Below are 21,420 nucleotides of genomic sequence, written 5' to 3'. Positions count from 1 at the left end.
AGAGAGCGGCTCTGGAAGGGAACCTGCATAGACCAAGTCTTTGATGTGAGAGTCAACATGTGAGAGAGCGGCTCTGTAAGGGAACCTGCATAGACTAAGTCTTTGATGTGAGAGTCAACATGTGAGAGAGCGGCTCTGTAAGGGAACCTGCATAGACTAAGTCTTTGATGTGAGAGTCAACATGTGAGAGAGCGGCTCTGTAAGGGAACCTGCATAGACTAAGTCTTTGATGTGAGAGTCAACATGTGAGAGAGCGGCTCTGTAAGGGAACCTGCATAGACTAAGTCTTTGATGTGAGAGTCAACATGTGAGAGAGCGGCTCTGTAAGGGAACCTGCATAGACTAAGTCTTTGATGTGAGAGTCAACATAGTGAGAGAGCGGCTCTGTAAGGGAACCTGCATAGTCTTTGATGTGAGAGTCAACATGTGAGAGAGCGGCTCTGTAAGGGAACCTGCATAGACTTTGATGTGAGAGTCAACATGTGAGAGAGCGGCTCTGTAAGGGAACCTGCATAGACTAAGTCTTTGATGTGAGAGTCAACATGTGAGAGAGCGGCTCTGTAAGGGAACCTGCATAGACTAAGTCTTTGATGTGAGAGTCAACATGTGAGAGAGCGGCTCTGTAAGGGAACCTGCATAGACTAAGTCTTTGATGTGAGAGTCAACATGTGAGAGAGCGGCTCTGTAAGGGAACCTGCATAGACTAAGTCTTTGATGTGAGAGTCAACATAGTGAGAGAGCGGCTCTGTAAGGGAACCTGCATAGTCTTTGATGTGAGAGTCAACATGTGAGAGAGCGGCTCTGTAAGGGAACCTGCATAGACTTTGATGTGAGAGTCAACATGTGAGAGAGCGGCTCTGTAAGGGAACCTGCATAGACTAAGTCTTTGATGTGAGAGTCAACATGTGAGAGAGCGGCTCTGTAAGGGAACCTGCATAGACTAAGTCTTTGATGTTAGAGAGCGGCTCTGTAAGGGAACCTGCATAGACTTTGATGTGAGAGTCAACATGTGAGAGAGCGGCTCTGTAAGGGAACCTGCATAGACTAAGTCTTTGATGTGAGAGTCAACATGTGAGAGAGCGGCTCTGTAAGGGAACCTGCATAGACTAAGTCTTTGATGTGAGAGAGCGGCTCTGTAAGGGAACCTGCATAGACCAAGTCTTTGATGTGAGAGTCAACATGTGAGAGAGCGGCTCTGTAAGGGAACCTGCATAGTCTTTGATGTGAGAGTCAACATGTGAGAGAGCGGCTCTGTAAGGGAACCTGCATAGACCAAGTCTTTGATATGAGAGTCAACATGTGAGAGAGCGGCTCTAAGGGAACCTGCATAGTCTTTGATGTGAGAGTCAACATGTGAGAGAGCGGCTCTGTAAGGGAACCTGCATAGACTAAGTCTTTGATGTGAGAGTCAACATGTGAGAGAGCGGCTCTGTAAGGGAACCTGCATAGACCAAGTCTTTGATGTGAGAGTCAACATGTGAGAGAGCGGCTCTGTAAGGGAACCTGCATAGACTTTGATGTGAGAGTCAACATGTGAGAGAGCGGCTCTGTAAGGGAACCTGCATAGACTTTGATGTGAGAGTCAACATGTGAGAGAGCGGCTCTGTAAGGGAACCTGCATAGACTTTGATGTGAGAGTCAACATGTGAGAGAGCGGCTCTGTAAGGGAACCTGCATAGACTTTGATGTGAGAGTCAACATGTGAGAGAGCGGCTCTGTAAGGGAACCTGCATAGACTTTGATGTGAGAGTCAACATGTGAGAGAGCGGCTCTGTAAGGGAACCTGCATAGACTTTGATGTGAGAGTCAACATGTGAGAGAGCGGCTCTGTAAGGGAACCCATTCCTGATATAATTGGGCAGCCAGGAGGATGTAATAAGTCCTTGTGGATTTTAAGGAGTGTGTACATCACTGCTCTTATCGGATTGTCTTGGACCAAATATTTATATTAATTTTCACAAATTTGTCCATCTCTTAAGGCTCGTTTCAAGACCGTGGCACATACTGGAAAGTGACTTTCACATCTCTAATGCTTTTCAAACTTCACCCAGAGGTTCTCCAATTTAAGAGATTTTTGAGTAATGTCAGACCTGCCCAAGAGACCCACTCACTTTCTTTCTCGTCCTATTCCTTCTGGTAATTTTCCTTGCTATAATTGTGTACATTGTTATGCCATGCTCAAAGGTAATCATTTCACACATCCAAGTTCTGGTGTGAACATTAAGGTCAGAGGCAGAATCACATGTAACACTAGATATGTTGTTTACCTGTTGAAATGCCCATGTAATTTATACTATGTAGGCAAAACTAAACGCGAGTTAAAAACCAGAATCTGTGAACACAAATGCTCTATACGCAATCATGATGAGAAATCAGTTGCGAGACATTTTAATAGTTTGAACCACAGTTTGAGTGATCTTCATTACATGGGCATTGAAACAGTAAATATGCCACGGCGAGGAGGGAATAGAGACAAGATCCTTCTTCAAAGAGAGGCCTACTGGATCCACTCCCTTGATACCCTCATCCCTAAGGGGCTTAATGAGGAGATGTCTTTTGTTTGTTTTCTTGTTTTTGCTGGTCTACCCTGATTGTGCCGGTATGGGACCTATAATTAGAGGCACCTGCATCACGTAAGGGATAATGTATATTGAGTCGGTGATTACGGGGGAAATAATGACCGACAGGTGATGATTGAGCCCGATGCGCAGCGGAGGGCTTAATCATTCAGCTGAAGGTCATTATTTCCCAGTAATCACCGCCTCAATATACATTATCCCGCTTAGAACACGGCCTACAACTAAATCATTCAATAATCTGACAAAAATAATTATTCAAATAGATTTTTTAATAGCGTTTTCAACGACAAAGCGGTTTCATTCGTAATTGGCACACAAGACACCACAGCTGCAACTGGTTGGCCTAATTAGTAGTGTCTGCAGACAAAATGCTCTCATCAACTAATTAATCCAGGTGTGGCAGAGCAGCGGTCGGTCGAGAAATAATGACCGGTGAATCTTGTTGATTGACCAATCAGAATCGAGTATTCAAGAGAGCCGTGTTCTAACTGCATGTAATTGCCATTACACGCTGAAGGGCTTTTGCTCGAAACGTCCTATTGTGTGGCAATAAATCTTTGAACTTGGAGTGCTGTCCTTTTCCTTTTTTTGAATTAGACTTCAAAATGGACAGAATCTTCTAACCCTGGACCCCCCACGCCGTGCTAAAATGACCTCGGTATCTCTCAAACCCTGGCTACGGGCCTGGTCACTCTATCGTGTGGAAAATTCATTTAAAATTGAATCCTACAAAGCGAAATCAAGCCCGTTAGAAATAGACAGAATAGAGCAGGGGTGCCCAAACTCTTTCCCATGAAGGGCCAAAACTCAATCTGGGTGGAGGGCCGAGGGCCAAAAATAAACGTTGTGGAATTACATTAAAATGTATTGTGTTTTATAGAAAATTAACATTCTAAATCTAAAATAACATTTCAATATAATAATCTACTTTTTATCTGTTTGGTAATTGTAATAATTTGCAATTGGTTATATAAAAAAAACATCTGCATTTGTGGGGAGCTTAAACTTTTTAATCAGTAAACACCCAGTTAAAAACAGTTTTATTTTCCACCTTTGTAATCAAGAGAGAAATTTGACTTAATTCACAACTTGAAAAATCCTCAAGGTACTTTGAAAATCAGCTTTATTGTCCATCTTTTGTAAACAATTTGCCATGACAATTTGCAGGGATGCAATCTCAGGAGTGAACACAATATCCGCAGCCACATTCAGACACTGTTTCACAAAGTCACCACATGAAAAAGCTCGTCCACCCTTTTGCAATCAGTGCAGATATCTGAGAACTTGCCCGAGTTGCATTCTGGATTAAAAAAAATCAAAAATAACCCCCCCCCCCCCCCCCTTGGCCAAACTTGGCCAAACTTGGCCAAATGAGTCAGCACTGGAATAGAGGAACCTAGGCGTTTTTACCTTCAAAATAAAAGCCGTAATTATAACTGGGTAAATAAAAATCAGGGTCGTCGACTCACTACGTGTTAAAATTGACTTTTAGTTGTCTGTGTTCTATATGTCTTCCGTATATTTCGGTTTACACACAAAAAAAACGTTGCAACATGCATCAATAAGGCTATTAGTTTATTTAATTACCCTTATTGTGAAGGTTGTAACCAGAAGTTTCAATGTTATTCTGTCTCACTTGACGGCATGCTGCTCTGAGTTTTTGCTGCTTCCGTCTGCACGCAAATCATGATCACAAACGCTGTGTATAAACGCTGAATCAAAGGTGAGAATGCAACGACAGTTTGCAGTTTTATGTAGAGACTGTTGTTGTCTAAACATGGCCTGAGAGGCAAATGTAGGCCAGTCAGTCAGAATCAGGACCCCCCCCCCACACACACACACACAATCTGTTGACTGTCTTTGTTGTGTGTGTGTGTGTGTGTGTGACACTCTGGAGCAGCAGGGAAAGCCTTTATTGTGTGTGTGTGTGTGTGTGTGTGTGTGTGTGTGTGTGTGTGTGTGTGTGTGTGTGTGTGAGAGAGAGAGAGACAGACACTCTGGAGCAGCAGGGAAAGCCTTTATTGTGTGTGTGTGTGTGTGTGTGTGTGTGTGTCTAGTCATGACTAGTGTGCGTTTGTAATGGACAGTGTTCAGACAGCTTTGGAACATGAATGATTTGAGCTTGAATATTTGTAGCGACATCATATATGATGACATTCCAATCAAGTACTGGAACTCAACTTGAATTCAAGTTGCAGTGCACCTACCAGAGTCATATATTTCAGGACTCTACCTCTGGTTTAATTTAATTTAAATCTTTCAGAACAGTGTGACTGTGAATACATATTGCTTAAGAGGTTCAATGTAAATGAGATTCTCCTCCTTAGTGGTCAAATATTGTCGGCTCTCATGGTAACAGCTTTTTGAAGGATTTCGGATTGAAACCCCCCCCAAAATAAAAAATAAATCTATTAGTGTGACTTATATGAGTGTGCTTGTACTTGATTTTCCAGTCCGAACCCGTCAGCTAGTGTGGAGTTGCTCCAGGAAGTGTCTCGTTACATCCCTCACCACGCCCTCGTCACGTCATCTCCGTCACGCTCACGTCTGTGCGCACCGAGACTGGCATCACATTCAAAGCCCCGCAGCAGGTAACGCTGGGACGCGCACACACACACACACACACACACACACACACACACACACACACACACACACACACACACACACAGAAATGTGGGTCCCTTTATGATTCTTGATAGTAAACTCTCTGTGGGATTGTGTGTTTGTGTGCGTGCCTCTCAGGCCTGCATGGCAGAGAGCCAGCTCATCATACTGCAGAAGGATGGTTCAGGACCGCAGGTACGAGAGGAGGAGACGCCAGCCAACCACAAGAAGCAGCTGGTGAGTCCAAACACCTGGCATGGAATGACACCAGTCTCACCTGGATTCAGGAGTGACATGTCTGTAAATAGATGTTACATGTGTTACAAATCTGTATCCCCTCACTCCCCACTTTTTTTATAGTCTCACTTGAACATTAGTTACTTCTGAATTAACAACACACCTCATTTGAAGATGTGTTGGCTACAGCACACTTTCAAATCACCTGTTTCATAAGTTCTATTAAGTCCACATAAGTAGACTTGAATGTGGCTTCTAGTCATCTCATTGTGTTGAATGCAGCAGCACATTTGATAGTGGATTACAAGGCAGCCAGCATGTTGTTGAATGTGAACATCACTAGCTAGCTGCTAATGTTGGCCTGCTGAGCTAAACCAGTGGTGCAGTCAGATGCAGACTCATTTGCAATAGTTCTATCAGTAGGCTGATGTTAGCCTGATGACATTTGACAATGATGAACTGATGAACTGGCTCATCCATAACTCGTCACTGGCTGATGTGAATTAATTAATACACAGGACAAGATGTTACTATCCCTTGTGCCAAAATCCGAGGAAAAACACATTTAGAAGCCCAATCCAGAATAAAACAAGCTAACAGGCTAACAAACTAATAAACAAGACACAAATCACCAGTTACCTACCCTAGCCAACAGCAGTATGAAGCATGTCATTGGGGTTTTCAAGTGGGCACCTTCCTTCACCGACGTTTCGTTAAGTTAGGCCCACGACACCTCAAGAAGGCTTAACGGTGTAATCCAGCGTCCTGGAAACACCCCCCTCCATGCTACCACCGCACAACTGCATATTACCTCACTATCTAAGCCTAGCTATCCAGGTGGGTTCGGTGTGACATTCCTGACTACACCACCACTGTCAATGATTCAGCCCTGTTGATGCGGACCGTCAATCATGACCAACAACAAACAATCGATCTTACCATAGCGAGCTCCCCAGCTAGCATGTTTCCTCCTTAGCCACATTGAAAGGGAAAAATTATACGCACATCACGTATACAGGTGCAAGGCTATAGCAAAAGAGCTCAGATAAATGAAAAAAGGTAGAGCCTGCACACTTACTCCATGCTGTATAGTTTATTGGGAACAAGAATGGACTATTGGATCTTCTTCAGGTCAGAAATGTTTGGTGACTGACACCACCCATATATATAAACTGCCAATCATAGACTAACAGGCTCTATGGGTGGCTGGTGTGGGTGGTGCAATCAGCACCTCTCAGGGTGAAGCATATCAAACATAATTGATACAGGTTACTCAACCCAGGGGTCGTATACAAGTGCATACAAGTACACAGGGAACAGAGAAAAAGCAATAGGGACTTGCAACAAATAGCAAGTGCTGAGACAAACAGGTGCTGGAAAAAACAACCTAACACAAGTTGCCAAGATAATCTACAAATAGTGGTTGTATACAATACATTGTAATATACAGACCGTAGTAAAAATGATTCCACACATATAAAAAAATATTAAATAAATTGGAAAAGTTTTCAAATTTAATAAAATGGGAGCAAAAAGGAGCACAAAACTCCCTAGTATGTAAATAACACAAAAGGAAGCAAAGACATATTAGGAAAGAGTATTATAAGACCATTAGAAAGGGTTAGGCTATTCATCACCCTTCATGGGATTTTTGGGCTACATTTATTATTACAAAAAACATGTTTTTAGAGGAAGTGTTTAATGATTCAGGCCTCTGGGTGTAAAAAGAGTCTGGAGAGTCAATATATGGAAACTCTCTCTTCTGAGTAGGAGGGCATTCATATCACCTCCTCTTCTTGGAGTTTTTACTTGTTCTATCCCAATGTATTTCAGGGAGGACACTGGATGGTTTGCCTCACTGAAATGGACTGCCAACGGATTACGTGGGTCCTGATTACGGATACAACTCCTATGTTCTGTCATTCTGGTTCTAAGGGCCCTCTGTGTTTTCCCCACGTAGGCCAGGCCACACGGACATTTGATTAATCTCTCTGCACATTGTCTCTAATGCTTTTGCACATTTGGACCCAGGTGATCAACTGGCAGAGCACGCTGCACATCCCCCCTCAAGCCAAGCTGAGCCCGGAGGCGTCGGACCTCATCGTCAAACTGTGCTGAGGCCCCGAGGACCGTCTGGGCAAGGACGGGGCGGACGAGATCAAGGCGCAGCACTTCTTCCGCGCCATTGACTTCTCCAGCGACCTGTGCCAACAGGGGGCACCCTACGTCCCCACCATCGCCCACTGCACCGACACCTCCAACCTCGACCCCGTAGAGTAGACCACACATGGGCAAAATACGGCGCCACCTGTGTGGCCCGCGATGGAATTGCCAAAAAAAAAAAAAAAAACTTTTTTACACACACAGTGCACCTGATGCAAGATACCCGCTGAATAAGTGTCCAAATGTTCATGTCATATTCTGGCCAATACTCCACTTCTGTTATAGCATTTCAGTCTGGAATATGGAATATCTTTCAATAATCTTTATGACTAAAAGGCTACATTGAAGTAGAAATTTAAATAACTCAAATAACTCATTGGTTTTGGATTTATTTAGCTTCAAGACTGCATTTTTGTTCGTGTGACCCTCAACACAGGCTTTGATCATCCCGGGACACTTACTGATACTTAATATGCTTAAATTAACCCACTCATATTCTGATTTATTTCAAGAAAAACATTTCAGCTAGTGGAAATTCTAATTGGCTGGTAACTTTAAAATCTAGCAGCCATATTGGCAGGTGGTCAAAAAAGTTAATTTCAAGCCCTGAGAGCAGGTGGTGACATAGGAGTGAGTGAGAAAAGGATCAAATATTGGTGGTTAAGACTGAATAATGACATCACAACTGTTAATTTGAAATGAGTTATTCCTCTAAACCTGGCTTCAAATGCACCAAATTCTTCGCGCTGGCGCCGTTCGGCCCTCAGCAAAACCTGGTAGCGAGGACATTTTTTGTGGCCCTCTCAATCATCAAAGTTACCCATCCATGGGTTACGGCATGACAATATTTGTTCGGCCCCCGGCAACAATCTGGGTTTTTCATGTGGCCCCCATGAAAAATAATTGCCCACCCCTGCCGTAGACCCAGAGCAGCTGTGGAGCAGCGACAGCGAGGGCAACCACAACGACACGCTGAGCGGCTGGTTCCGTAGCGGCAAGCACCCCGAGCACGCCTTCTACGAGTTCACCTTCTGCCGCTTCTTCGACGACAACGGCCACCCGTGCAGCTGCCCCAAGCCCATCGAGTACGAGGGCTACAAGGGGGACGAGGCAGAGGACGGCCCGGGACAGGAGGAGGCCGCCAGGCTGGCTGCCCAGCTGCATTATGGGACGACGCAGGGCAGAGACCTGGTCTACGTCTAGCGGCCCCTGGCTGCTCAGCTGCATTATGACAACGCGGGGCCGAGACCTGGTCTACGTCTAGCGCCCCCTGGCCTGGAGTCTGGGGTCTAATTTTCCCAACTGTGCTTAGGATCCCTACTGAGGATGAACTAAAAGAATGACTAACCTATCCAGTGACTGCGCGCACACCTGCAATGCAATTTCCCTGTTCAATTGATAATCAGGCTCATTTATATGCGTCATGTGGTTAATTGGCATTGACCATTTATGGTTGGATTGGGGCGGATCCACATGTGGAATGTCCCAGTTGGACTGTGATTGGTTGGTTACGGGGAAATTGCCTGCAGCAGGTGTTCGCACTGTCAGAATTTAGTTGACTTAAATTATTGGCCTAAGTTGTCTTGTTTACTTTATAACTGTTATTATATCTTTTACAACATTACTTTATGCGTGGGATACCTTTGCTGACCTTTTGACACTAGATTGTGAAACAGATTGATGGCGTGGACAGTCAGTCACTGGACAAGTTAGTCATAGTTTTAGTTGGGATTCTAGACACATATTGCTAAATGAGACCCCTGGAGGGGCAGGGGGTTGTTGTGGTACAGCATTTGAAACCTAGCACATAGGAGAGCACGTCTTGAGGAGGCATCACTACATCTTAGGCTTTCAGAACACTGCAGCAGATGGTCACATCAACAGAGCGTTATGTAGAGACCAGTGTGCTCTCAGAGAATACAGAGACTATCAGGGTGCTCTCTTTGACAACTTATGGCAAAGCCCCCTTAAGCCTTTATTTATTGAAGAAAGTGTAACTGGTGATGCTAGTTTAGAGATGCTGTTTGAGTCTGGGGGTTTTGTTGTTGGAATGTTGCTTTTATCTGAAATGGTTTTAATTTATATTTGAATACGTCTGTTCCAATGGGGATTTAGTGAGGCGACTTGTAGACTATTGCAGGGATAAATTACTCTAATTATTCGTTGCTGTGCCTTTTGATCTTAGGCTGTCTTTCACCAAATAGAGGTTTAATAATAATCAGACTATTACACAATGAGAATAGATGTAGTTGATTGGACTAGGTTTTTATTGTTTATTTTTCTAATTTATACCTAAAAATGTATTTATAAATGAAGTTGTACACAGCTGATGTAAATATTTCTCTTCCCTGTCACTCAGCAGATGTCTCTCTCTCTCTATAGGGCAGGCCCTGTCCTCTCTCCGCTGCTTCTGCCATTCCTTCTCTGTAGATATTTGTTATGTGCTTTCTCTCACATCTAGCCAAGCCAGAAACCTACAACACATCTTTACAGGACTAACAGATCACATCTAGCCAAGCCAGAAACCTACAACACATCTTCACAGGACTGTACAGATGGAGCTGGTGGCTTCTTTACAACTCTCCTTATTTCATTGTCATCCCAACTTCATGCTCGCCTCTCAACCAAACTACTATATATAGTGACTATATAGTTGTGTTCCTACATGTGGCAGCCCTACATGACATAAACACCCTGCGTTTAGGCTTCTAGTCCTGACCAGCCAAGCTTACATTGCAATGACCCGCGGAGGCTTTAGCATGCTAGTGATTAGCTCAAACTCCCTTTCTTCTGTTATTTTTGGACCCGTTCTTCTCTTCCTGTGGCTTCCATCTTTGGAGAAACTGTGTTGTGTTGTGCCTCTGCACTGAGAAAAGAAAGACTGGAGTGATGCTCTGTCACATACGTGATCATATCGTGTCTGCTTGTACCTTGTGTTTAGAACGCTCTCTGAATGTAGTTGCGTAATACAGTGACCACTGGTGTTGTGCACTGCTTTTGTGTCATGTAAAGGTGAGATCATTGTATTGTTGTGTAGGCTACATGTTGTGCTCTGGGAGGATGGGTACAGGGAAGAGGGGGATCAATAAAGAATGTAAAGAACAACACCTGTTTTACATGCACACTAAGCGTGTTAGGAGTAGGTCTACCAGCTATGCATCACACCACTCACCATGTGTTATGAGTAGGCATAGGCTATGCATTTCATCACTACATGCAAGTCTTTGCTTATGGTTAATTACTTAGTTGGCAACTATTCATTTGAGTAATTAAAAAAGGGCAAAATTCTCTGACTCCAGATTCTTAAATGTGAATATTTTCTGGTCTCTTTGGGGCCTACTCCTCTGTGACAGTAAACTGGTCTCTTTAGTCCTCTGTGACAGTAAACTGGTCTCTTTACTCCTCTGTGACAGTAAACTGAATATCTTTGGTTTGTGGACACTGATCGACATTTGGCACAATTGTTTCTAGCTGCTCAGCATCAGTGAGGTGGGAGTTTGACACATTGCTTTGTTCAGCATGTGGTTATTATCTGACTGGAACGTGAGGAAACAGTCACAGGGAGAGTGGCTACATTGTAGTACTCACTATGCCTAGTGTTTATAAATGACTGATAACATTTATATATAATGATTCCTATCAAAATATCAATCAGTATAAAAAGGCGAATCTTTTGACATGCAGAAAGTGTCGATCCATACATGTAGCTAACTGTCCTTAGATTAGATTTAGATTAGGGCTGTCAAACTCATAGTGGGCCGGATTTGTTCAACTGAGACCTCATGGGGGCTGGATTATTTTGTGCTAAAATCAATTTGACTCTACGTGGATATAGGCTACACCTGGATGTATTATTTGGAATCATTCAAGAGTGCCTGCTCTATAGATAGCCTACCAATCAATGAGAAATTGCATAAAGCAGAGAACTGCAAATGAAAGTCAAACAGCATTTTTCCTATCAATGCAACATATTGACAAGATTCGTCCAATCAAAGTGGACGTTGGAGGCTCCTCGATTCGTCCAATCAAAGTGGACCTTGGTGGATGCGCGTCCAATCACATTAGCGGGATGATGCCGCAGCGGCTCATTTGAGTTGGACTCCATCAGGTACAGCAGCAGACAGCAGCAAGACTCACTCAAAACACCCAAAGTTATACGCTTTTCAGTGCAATTTACATGCTAGTAACGCACTACTCGACTATGGGGAAAGGAAAGGTAAGACATGTTTATTTACATTTAACCGTCATATTGTGCGTCCCTGCAGCCACCTGTTTCACCTCGTCTGCAGGTCAAATTGATAACGGGAGCACAGCCGGAGCAGCACAGATGCGTCGTTGAAATCCTTAACGTTTGTGAATTTGAGGGGGAAATCGAATGTTTTTCAAAACATGGGTCATTGAAAGTGCTGGAATGTAGGCTAGTTTACGGTTTGGCAAAGTCTTGCAACGTTTGTTGATCTTAAACGTCGTGTTTTCACAGAGGATGCTTGCATTTGAATATGCTCCGCCTCCTTGAACAGTGCGTTGATTTTCGACATAATCTGTTGTTTCCGTTACACAGCCACTCATGTCAACCTACCAAACAACTTTTAAACTGAGATGAGACGATGGCGTCGTCATTTCTATCGTTTCCGTAAAACGCAGTAGGAGGCGGACCGGGTCGGATCGGATGGAGCTGGCTTGAGTGACATCATCATGTCAATCATCCGGGCCTTTTCATCTCGGAGCAGCTAGGCTACATGTTACTGACATCATGGGTCAGTAACATGTAGCCTAGCTGCTAACCAGCCCCATTGAAGGATTCATATGGAGTACTGCTTACAACTATACCATATGCAGGCGAAGTCAGTCAGTAGTTCTCAAAGTGGGGTCTGGGATCACCCGCAGGGGTCCTTGAGGCGGTTCCAGGGGGTCCCCAGCAAAAAGGGGGGCCATTTACTTTCACTAATTCCATCCATAAAAGCTGTAAGAACCCTGAATGTAGGCTATATTTGTGCAAGAATCAATTCATTTTTTATAAGGTGTAACGGTCGTGACTGCACTATATTTATGGATCCTATGTGCAACAATGTCAGGAGGCGGCTTTTACAATTGAATAGACATTTTCCAGCTGTATGAAGGAAATGAACCAGGGGATAATTCTCTAACCGTTGTCTTCCAGAAACCTCTCATCTTTGCACTGGGGGCCAGATTAAAAGCCTATCGGCTGGCTGGAGGAGAAGACCTGCGCCCACGGTGGGCCTGCCAGGTAGGCACTGTTGTTGGATCTCAATATTAGCCTAGTATTAAAATGACTCATCACTTGCTGCTAGCTACTTTGAACTTTATCTCAGGTTTATATGATATAGTTATTTATCATTATATTTATTCAACTTATACTGTGCCATTTTTCATTTCATAATGTGAAACTTTAGTGGTCACAATAGTGTTCATATAGTCTATAGTGTTTAAAGTGTAACAAGTGTGTGGGATTCATCAAGTCAATCTTATCTTATCTGATCGTATCTTATCTGATCATACCTTATCTTATCTGATCTTATCTTAGGTTGATTGGCCAGCAGAGGCAGCTGCGTCCTGTCCCGGCAACAGAGCCAGTCAAGTGACAGGTGGGTAATACACATGAGTGGTGGACCCCCCCCCCCCCCCCCTTCTCTCTCTCTCTCTCTCACATACACACACACCTCTCTCTCTCACATACACACACACACAGACACACACACACACACCTCAATTACACACTCCTTGTAGGACAATTGTAAAGTCATGCCATGTTTAACCCCTAAGTGTTTTCTCTCTCTCTCTCTCTCTCTCTCTCTCTCTCTCTCTCCCTCTCCACATTCTCTGCTCAACAACCAGCAGGCTCCGCCCCTCAACGCACACATGGCTCCTCCCCCTGGCACCCTCCTCCCCAACAGCCCCGTCACCAGATCCAACGGGCCAAACCAACCCTGGGTATGATGATTTAGATATTTGACATTTGACCTTTCCAACATTTCCCATTCCCTCCCCACCTCATCACTTTCCTGCTCTTCCCTCTCTCACATCCCCCCTGCTCTCCCTCCCTTCTCCTGCTCTCTCCTCCGCTCTCTCCTATATTTCTATATTTTTTATATTTCTCCATCAATTGTTCAATGTGTTATCATTACTACTGTAATTTGCTACTGTTGTAGACAGGGATCCAGATGATCAGTATCTTCTACACTCGGGCTGCAATTAACCATTCTGTCCATTCTTTTCTCCACTAATCGATTAGTCGTTTCGGTCTAGAAAATGTCACAAAATGGTGAAAAATGTCTGTCACTTTCCCCCCAAAACCCAAGATGACATCCTCAAATGTTTTCTTTTGTCCTGACCAACAGTCCAGTCCAAGAGGCCAGCATCCGCCTCTGCTCCCCTGGCTCCACCAGCAGAGAAGCGCAGGAGGGTAAGGATGATGACTGGGCTTATTTTGCCTTTTGAATTTCTCTAAATTGATTAGTTTATTTGATGGGGACAATCATCTCCAATTGGTTACAACGGCATCGGCTTCTAATTGACTTGTTTTATGTTTGAAAAGTTCTATGCAAATGAAGCTTAGATATGTTGCTCTCTGTGCAGGTGGAGGAAGACGATGCAGGGTTCACTGCGAAGCGGATCAACTCCAGGACGGCGGTCTACTCAGGACCTAAGACCGCCGTCTTGGAGTTGAACCCGGACGACCAGATGGAGCAGCGCAATCAGGTAACACACACACAGACCCACACACACACACACACACACACACACACACACAGACCCACACACACACACACACACACACACACACATACCCCCCCCCCCCCCCACACACACACACACACAGACCCACACACACACACAGACCCCCCCCCCCCCCCTACACACACACACACACACACACACACACACACACACACACACATCAAAGCTTCCACACAGGCTACTTGAGAGGATAAAGCCATGGTTAGTTATGAAGGTTTGTGCATCACAAATTAACTTAATAGAGCACAGCTGGCTACAGTAGGTCTGGAAAAACTATGGAATGACAAGAAAACTGACATGGAACATCGGGTTTCCCGCCTGTCTCCCTCCTCCCTCAGGCTCAGTGCTTCAGAGACCTGAAGAAACAGCTGGACGACGAGCGGGAGGAACGCCTGCGTGTTCTGGCCCACACCATCAGCTTGAGACACACCAACCAGCCCAAAGGTACAGTAGATGGTGAAATGATCATGATGACTTTGTCTTCATAGCTTGCATATTTTGAATAACAGCCTTTCGACCGTGATGGCCACGCTACATCCTAAATATTGACTATTGTGAATGCTGTGTTTCTCTTGTCAGGCCGGCAGACACTGATGTGTGACGTGCCACCGCCTGACGTCCGCCGCTGGCAGAAGTTCAGCACTGCTGCTGCCATCAAGTGAGTACGAGCTGCCTCGCCTGCCCGCTGTCTGTGGATAGAGTGATACAATAGTTTTGGGGAGTTTTTGTGTTTTTCTTACTTTCCCAGAGTCAGAAACAAATACATGCCTTCAGACAGACCTACTGTATGTATGCATTTGGTGTAGTCTGAAGTATGTCAAACAGCAATATCAGACTATCTTGGCTCAATCTTTGAGTGCCTATGGGGTCAAATAACATAATCATGATCCCATAGGCATCCAGGAATACCCCCCATATAACCCTACACCACAAAGTAATAGAATAAATACAAGGATGTAAAGTCAATGACTTTTAATTTGTCTTAAATTCCTAGCTCACTCACAGTCAAATAAATAATAACATAAACATACATAATGTGATCAGAATTTTCACCATTTTCCCCTCAGCTCTCATGAGGAACGTGTCTATGTTAGCAGTCCCCCTTTCTCTCATGTACCCTCTTAGTACCTCCATGTACCCCTAGACCTAGAGTTACGCGTACACCAGTTTTGGAATCACTGCTCTATAGGATATTAATTTGGGTGTCTTGTTGATCCTGTTGGACTGCTTGTCATACAATTCCCACTGTAAAATTCCTACTGTAAAAGGTTAACAAAACGCTCTCCTCTGCACTTGTCTCCTCTCGCTAACAGCCGAACTGTCTACAGAGGCCCCGGACCCTTCAAACTCCTCTCTGCTGGAGGCAGATGACTGAGGATCAGCTGCCCTGCACTGCCTTCGCCCCGGACCCCAGCACCCCCTTCAGTGACCTCTGGAGCCTGGAGGACGGCGACGCCCTGTCACATTTGGTTGGGCTGAGATTGACACTGGTGTGTGTGTCCTCCTCACCAACCAGGGCGGGGGCAGGGCTTTGATCTTATCAGATGATCACATGATGTCACTGATGATGTCAGTGTTAGTGAGAAGCAGGGAAGGGATGGGCCTAAAAACTTAAAATATCGCTGTCGTGTCCCCCGTGGGCCTATTTATTGTTATTATTATTATTTCCACCAGATTAATTCCAGACCCCTGAAAAGTGTTTTGGCAAATTTTGGAGGTGATTGGAGCAACGGTCCGGACATCCGAACGGACACACAGCTGTCCAATTACAGTATTAGGATAGGATGTGTTAAATGTGCTTTGTTTAGACTCTGGGTTATGAGAACAAATTAAGAGTTGCATGGACACTGTGATCGGAATGTTTTACAAAGCATGGACGTAGGCAGTAGAGCCAAATGACATGTTCTTTGAGTGATGGCTGGCGCTATCCTTCTGGCCGTTCACCTCAAACTTAATTTGAATTTGATCAGATTTCTTTTCAAGACATTGTTAGGCTAATGTACATTTGGAGGAAAGACGAGAGCCTACCGGTGGCTTAACTTTGATGAGGTGTTAAGAGGAGAATGTGTCTTATGCATATCACATCAGCAGCTAAACAATTGGTGCTTTTGGGTTTGGGCCGGTGTTTACAGTGTGACAATTCAGAATTTATTTATTTTTTGTCTCCTTTTCCTAAGTCGAAATACTTGTACCCCTCTTTGCCCCATAGGGAGCCGCCTTGTATTATGTCAGCTTTAACTGCCATGCAGTTTTTACAGCCAAACACACATACAGGGTATGTTGTAGCTAAAGCTACCAGCACACACATACAGGGTATGTTGTAGCTAAAGCTACCAGCACACACATACAGGGTATGTTGTAGCTAAAGCTACCAGCACACACATACAGGGTATGTTTTAGCTAAAGCTACCAGCACACACATACAGGGTATGTTTTAGGAACCTGTCCCGAGTATCAGTCTGTAGTGAACACAGACAGTCGGTGACTGAGCAAGGGGACCATGCGCTCCTGTTGATTTGCCAATTTGAAGTAAGTAATTTGAAGTAAGGACTTTTTTATCTTTACTGTTTTCATTTTCATCACATGAATGTTTGTCCCATGTGGTTATTTTAAAAATTATAAGTTGTTAAAAAAAATTGGGTATTTTAGATTTTTGAAAGTTTAATTTTCCATTGTACAGAAAACTGTTTTTATATGACATGATGCGGCACTTAATGTTTTTGAAATATATATGTATATAATGTGTTTGAAATAGTTTAAATAAATTGTTTAATAAATATTGAAGCCATGGTTTACACTTTGAATTCTGTTTAATCTTAATTTAATTCACTAGTGAAGTCAGGAATGGAACTAGTGCAAGAAGCTTCTATGTTTCTGATGAGCCAGATGTACTGTAGTCCAGTCCTCTTTAGAAACCGTTTTAAACAGCTGCTATGGAAATATATCTTGGATCACATGCATAAATCTTGGAAAACGAATGCTAAACTGAATCATTTTTTCCATTCCCCTCAAGTTTATTTCTGACCCAAATCTATACATACACACACACACACACACACACACACACACACACACACATTACAGTATAATATTTAATATTGGTTGGGCCCAACAGTCCAATTAGTTTAGGGTTTCTAAAGGTTGTAAAGGCATGTATTCAAGGTGTGATGAAAGTGAATAAATAAACTACATGTTACAAGGGGGAAAACTACAACATGTGAGTTTGACAAGACAAACTCTAACCCACATTAAAATGAACAATGTAATGAAAATGTTACACTTTACAGATTTAACATTAACACACACTTGACCTCCTTGGTGTAGCTACTTCATTGGCTCGTAAGGCAGAGGTTCTCAAACAAGGACCCCTAAACTAACACAAATTAGACCCCCACACACACACACACACACACACAGACCCAGGATGCCCCCCTCTGATAAGATTTTAGCTTTTGTGATGGCCCTCCTGCACATTGGGGAGACGAGAACTTAAAGGAGCACTCTGCCCATTTTCAACCAGCTTTGTATCATTAGAACATCAGTAGTATATCAGAAAACTGTAAACTGTTTTGAAGTCTGTCATTTAATTTGACAGTTATTGAGTGTTAAAGTGTGGACCAGTGACATCACTGGTCCACACTAACTCAAATTAATAACTCATTAACTCAAATCAACTCTCAATCACTGTCAAACTAGATGAATGATGAATAGTTTGACAGATATTGAGAGTTGATTTGAGTTAATGAGTTATTAATTTGAGTGATGTTTGTGGAAATGGCAGATCGCCACAACGATGATTTAAATCTATTAGAGGTTAGAAAGATAAAGGAACCCAGCATCATGCAAAATGATCTGGATGAGCTATCAGCCTGGACAGAGGCAAACAGGATGAAACTGAACCCCCTTAAGTGCAAAGTACTCAATGTCTGCTTTGCAAAGAAGCCACTCCCCCTGCCCGACCTGAGTATTGGTGGTGCTGTGTTAGAGAGCGGGCCAGCCACTAAGCTCCTTGGGTTGTGGGTGCAGGCAGACTTAAGATGGGACATGCAGGTGAATACAACTACAAAAAAAGCAAATCAACGCATGTTCATCCTAAAGAGACTGCAAAAGTCTGGCATCCCAACAGATGATCTGAAGATACTGTATACAACCATAGGTGTAGTGCTAATGTAACGCGGGGGAACGGCGTTCCCACACTTCTCCAAGGGGTGTTTTGTGCGTTATTATTTACGACAGCATGAAGAAGAGTGCGACTGCGATGCGTTATTATGGGACCCACCACGGTTCTTCCCAAGGAAGAAAAACAACAAACACCTGAATAATGTCATGGGCAAACTGGAGGAGTGCAGAAATGCCCGTTTGTGGGTGGCGGCAGTACAAATCAATTGGCAACTTTGATGATATTTCATCTGCGCATTGAAGCCGTGGTCTCCTCCCTGTGCGTAATTGGGCAGCGCCAGCTCACCTGATCCAGCCGCTTTGATCGCTGTTAAGCTTGTGGCATACTCTTCGCGCCCAGCCAAGCGCATAGGGCGCACGGCGATTATGACGTCATCGCACGGGGCGTGTCGGGGGGCGAGGCCTGAGCGCAGCGCGGCGCGTCCATGGAGATTTTTCTATCAGCGCGTCGGGTTTTGCTGCCTGTGCCTGTGAGATCTCCGTGGTAGGCTATCAGTGGATATTTGCTGTGATTGAGTCCTCACCATCGTAAAGTTGCCTTTGAAGCATGGCGTTCGATTATAACGAACTAGTTGTGTGGCTTAGCCTTCCCAAATGTTGAGGGTTGTTTTTTATAATTTAATACATAGAATTGGGAACGTTACATTCAATTTCATTCAGACTGCCTGGAGCCTGGAGCTGCGCACTGAGTATGTTCTGTTTTGGCCTGCGCAGAGTGTGCGCGCCCTCCTCGGAGCCCCGCCTCCAGCGCGTGCGCGAAGAGTATGCCAGAAGCTTTACAGCTCCCGATTCGTAGGCTACAAGCTGATATGAACTTATATTGCTACAATTAACGCATTAACAGTGTGTAACAGAATACATTCAGTGTGCAACAGAATAGCCTACATTCTGACTGTGTGTTATGGAACGCATCTACCAGCGCCCACAACGCCAACTGGGCCAATTTAGAGAAAGCGTGTTAAACCAGAATACGGGACTATCTGGCGAAAACAAAACAAATGAACAATCTGAGCTGGCGATGTTTTTTTGTTGTGGAATGCGCAGTGCATGGAGACTTGCACGGCTGCCTTAATCGAATAGAGGTGAGCATTGCTTCTTTGTGAAGGAATGGAAAATTATCTCAATTTGGCCATACCAGTGATAATTATAATAATTTTTAGCATATTATGCATCATAATGTATTATTTTATTTCATGGCCAGATGTGGCCTTTCTTATCTCATATAGCCTAGTGCAAGTCGAGCTGTTTTGTGCTTTTGTCCCATGCGTGATGCCCTCACGCTGCCTATGATTTTGACACTGAACATTTGTTTCACAAGCGAAAATAATTTTGTTTGGGGCACCGTTAATGAAATCGCCGGGCTGGGCGCAGTGTTTGTGATGTGGGAGATCCGAGCTGTCAAGAGGCAGAGCTGTCAAAAGGGAATAAAATACTCGCTCCTGGCCAATCCCGGAGCTTGACTGCCACGTAGGCGGGCACAGGGCATGATTTTGCCGGAACCGCGGTGTGGGTTCCATAATAACGCGTATTTGCGTGCGGGGAAGGGGGGGGGGGGTTGTTGGGACCTGTGCGTGTGCCAGGGGAGGGGAGTGTTCCCCATAGAGCTATAGGTGCGTTCCCCCACTTCTCCAGATAGCACTACACCTCTGTATACAACGTACATCCGCTCAGTATTGGAGTATGCGGGGGTCGTCTGGCACTTCAGCATAACCAGCAAACAGAACCAGGCCCTAGAAAGAGTCCAAAAAAGGGCACTCATGATCATCCTGGGTTCTGACTACAGATCCTACTCTGAGGCCTGCCAGACCCTCAACATCCAACCTCTGCAGAAGAGACGAGAGGAGCTGTGCCTGAACTTTGCACTCAAACTCCAAAGGTCCACAGATTTCTCAAGCTGGCTCCCACCAACGTGCGCTGAGAGAGAAGGAGCAAGGACAAGACAAGGAGCACGGCTGAGAGACATCAAGTGTAAAACAGAGCGCTACAAAAAGAGTCCTATACCCTCCATGGTCAGATTGCTGAATGGACACAAATAAGAGCAATCCTGTGTTACTGTGTTTCTGGCTTTACTGTGCTTTTGAGATATTTTTAGATATTGAACGAATTTTAATATTTAATATGTATTGTGCACTGCAATTCAGTTTGCTCATTTTAAACTGCCAGAGTGCATTTTGATGACACATGTATTTAAATGTGTAAATAAAGGACATATAAAAACACACACACACACACACACACACACACACACACACACACACACACACACACACACACAACATTAGATTAGATACTTTAATGACCACACACTGGTGGAATTTTCTGTCAGTATATTACATAAGCCAGGTTCCAACATAGAGCATCAACATCACATGCAATAAATACAAGACACAATACAGCCCACATCACAGTACAGTAAACAGACAACTGGAAAAACATGGTGTGCTGGGTGAGTGGGCTCAGAAATATTATATCATAATATGGATATTATATTACACACACTGCAACGCACTGTCACTTTGTTGTGCACCATTATTTGTATTGTACTGTATTGTGGTTTGTGTTATGTCTACACGTACTGTGTACAGACATGTTTGTATCACGTGTAGCCTACATAGTTATGTAGGTCTACACCCTTTTTCTGTTGGTCTTTGTGACCATGTCCTTGTGTGTGTAAGGCTGAGGGTGCTCAGAGCATAAAGCATTTCATTGTATTTATACATTGTATTATAGGCTACATTATGACAAATAAACTACTTGAACTTGAATATAATATAATATAATATAATATAATATAATATAATATAATATAATATAGGCTAATAGAATATAATAGAATATAGGCTAATATAATTTAATAGAATATAGGCTAATTAATATAATATAATATAATACAATA

Source organism: Poromitra crassiceps, assembly GCF_964638095.1.
Source record: "Poromitra crassiceps genome assembly, contig: HAP1_SCAFFOLD_89, whole genome shotgun sequence".
Classification (NCBI taxonomy): Eukaryota; Metazoa; Chordata; class Actinopteri; order Beryciformes; family Melamphaidae; genus Poromitra; species Poromitra crassiceps.
The sequence above is the reverse complement of the archived record's forward strand: the minus strand, read 5'-3'. Positions refer to the sequence as shown.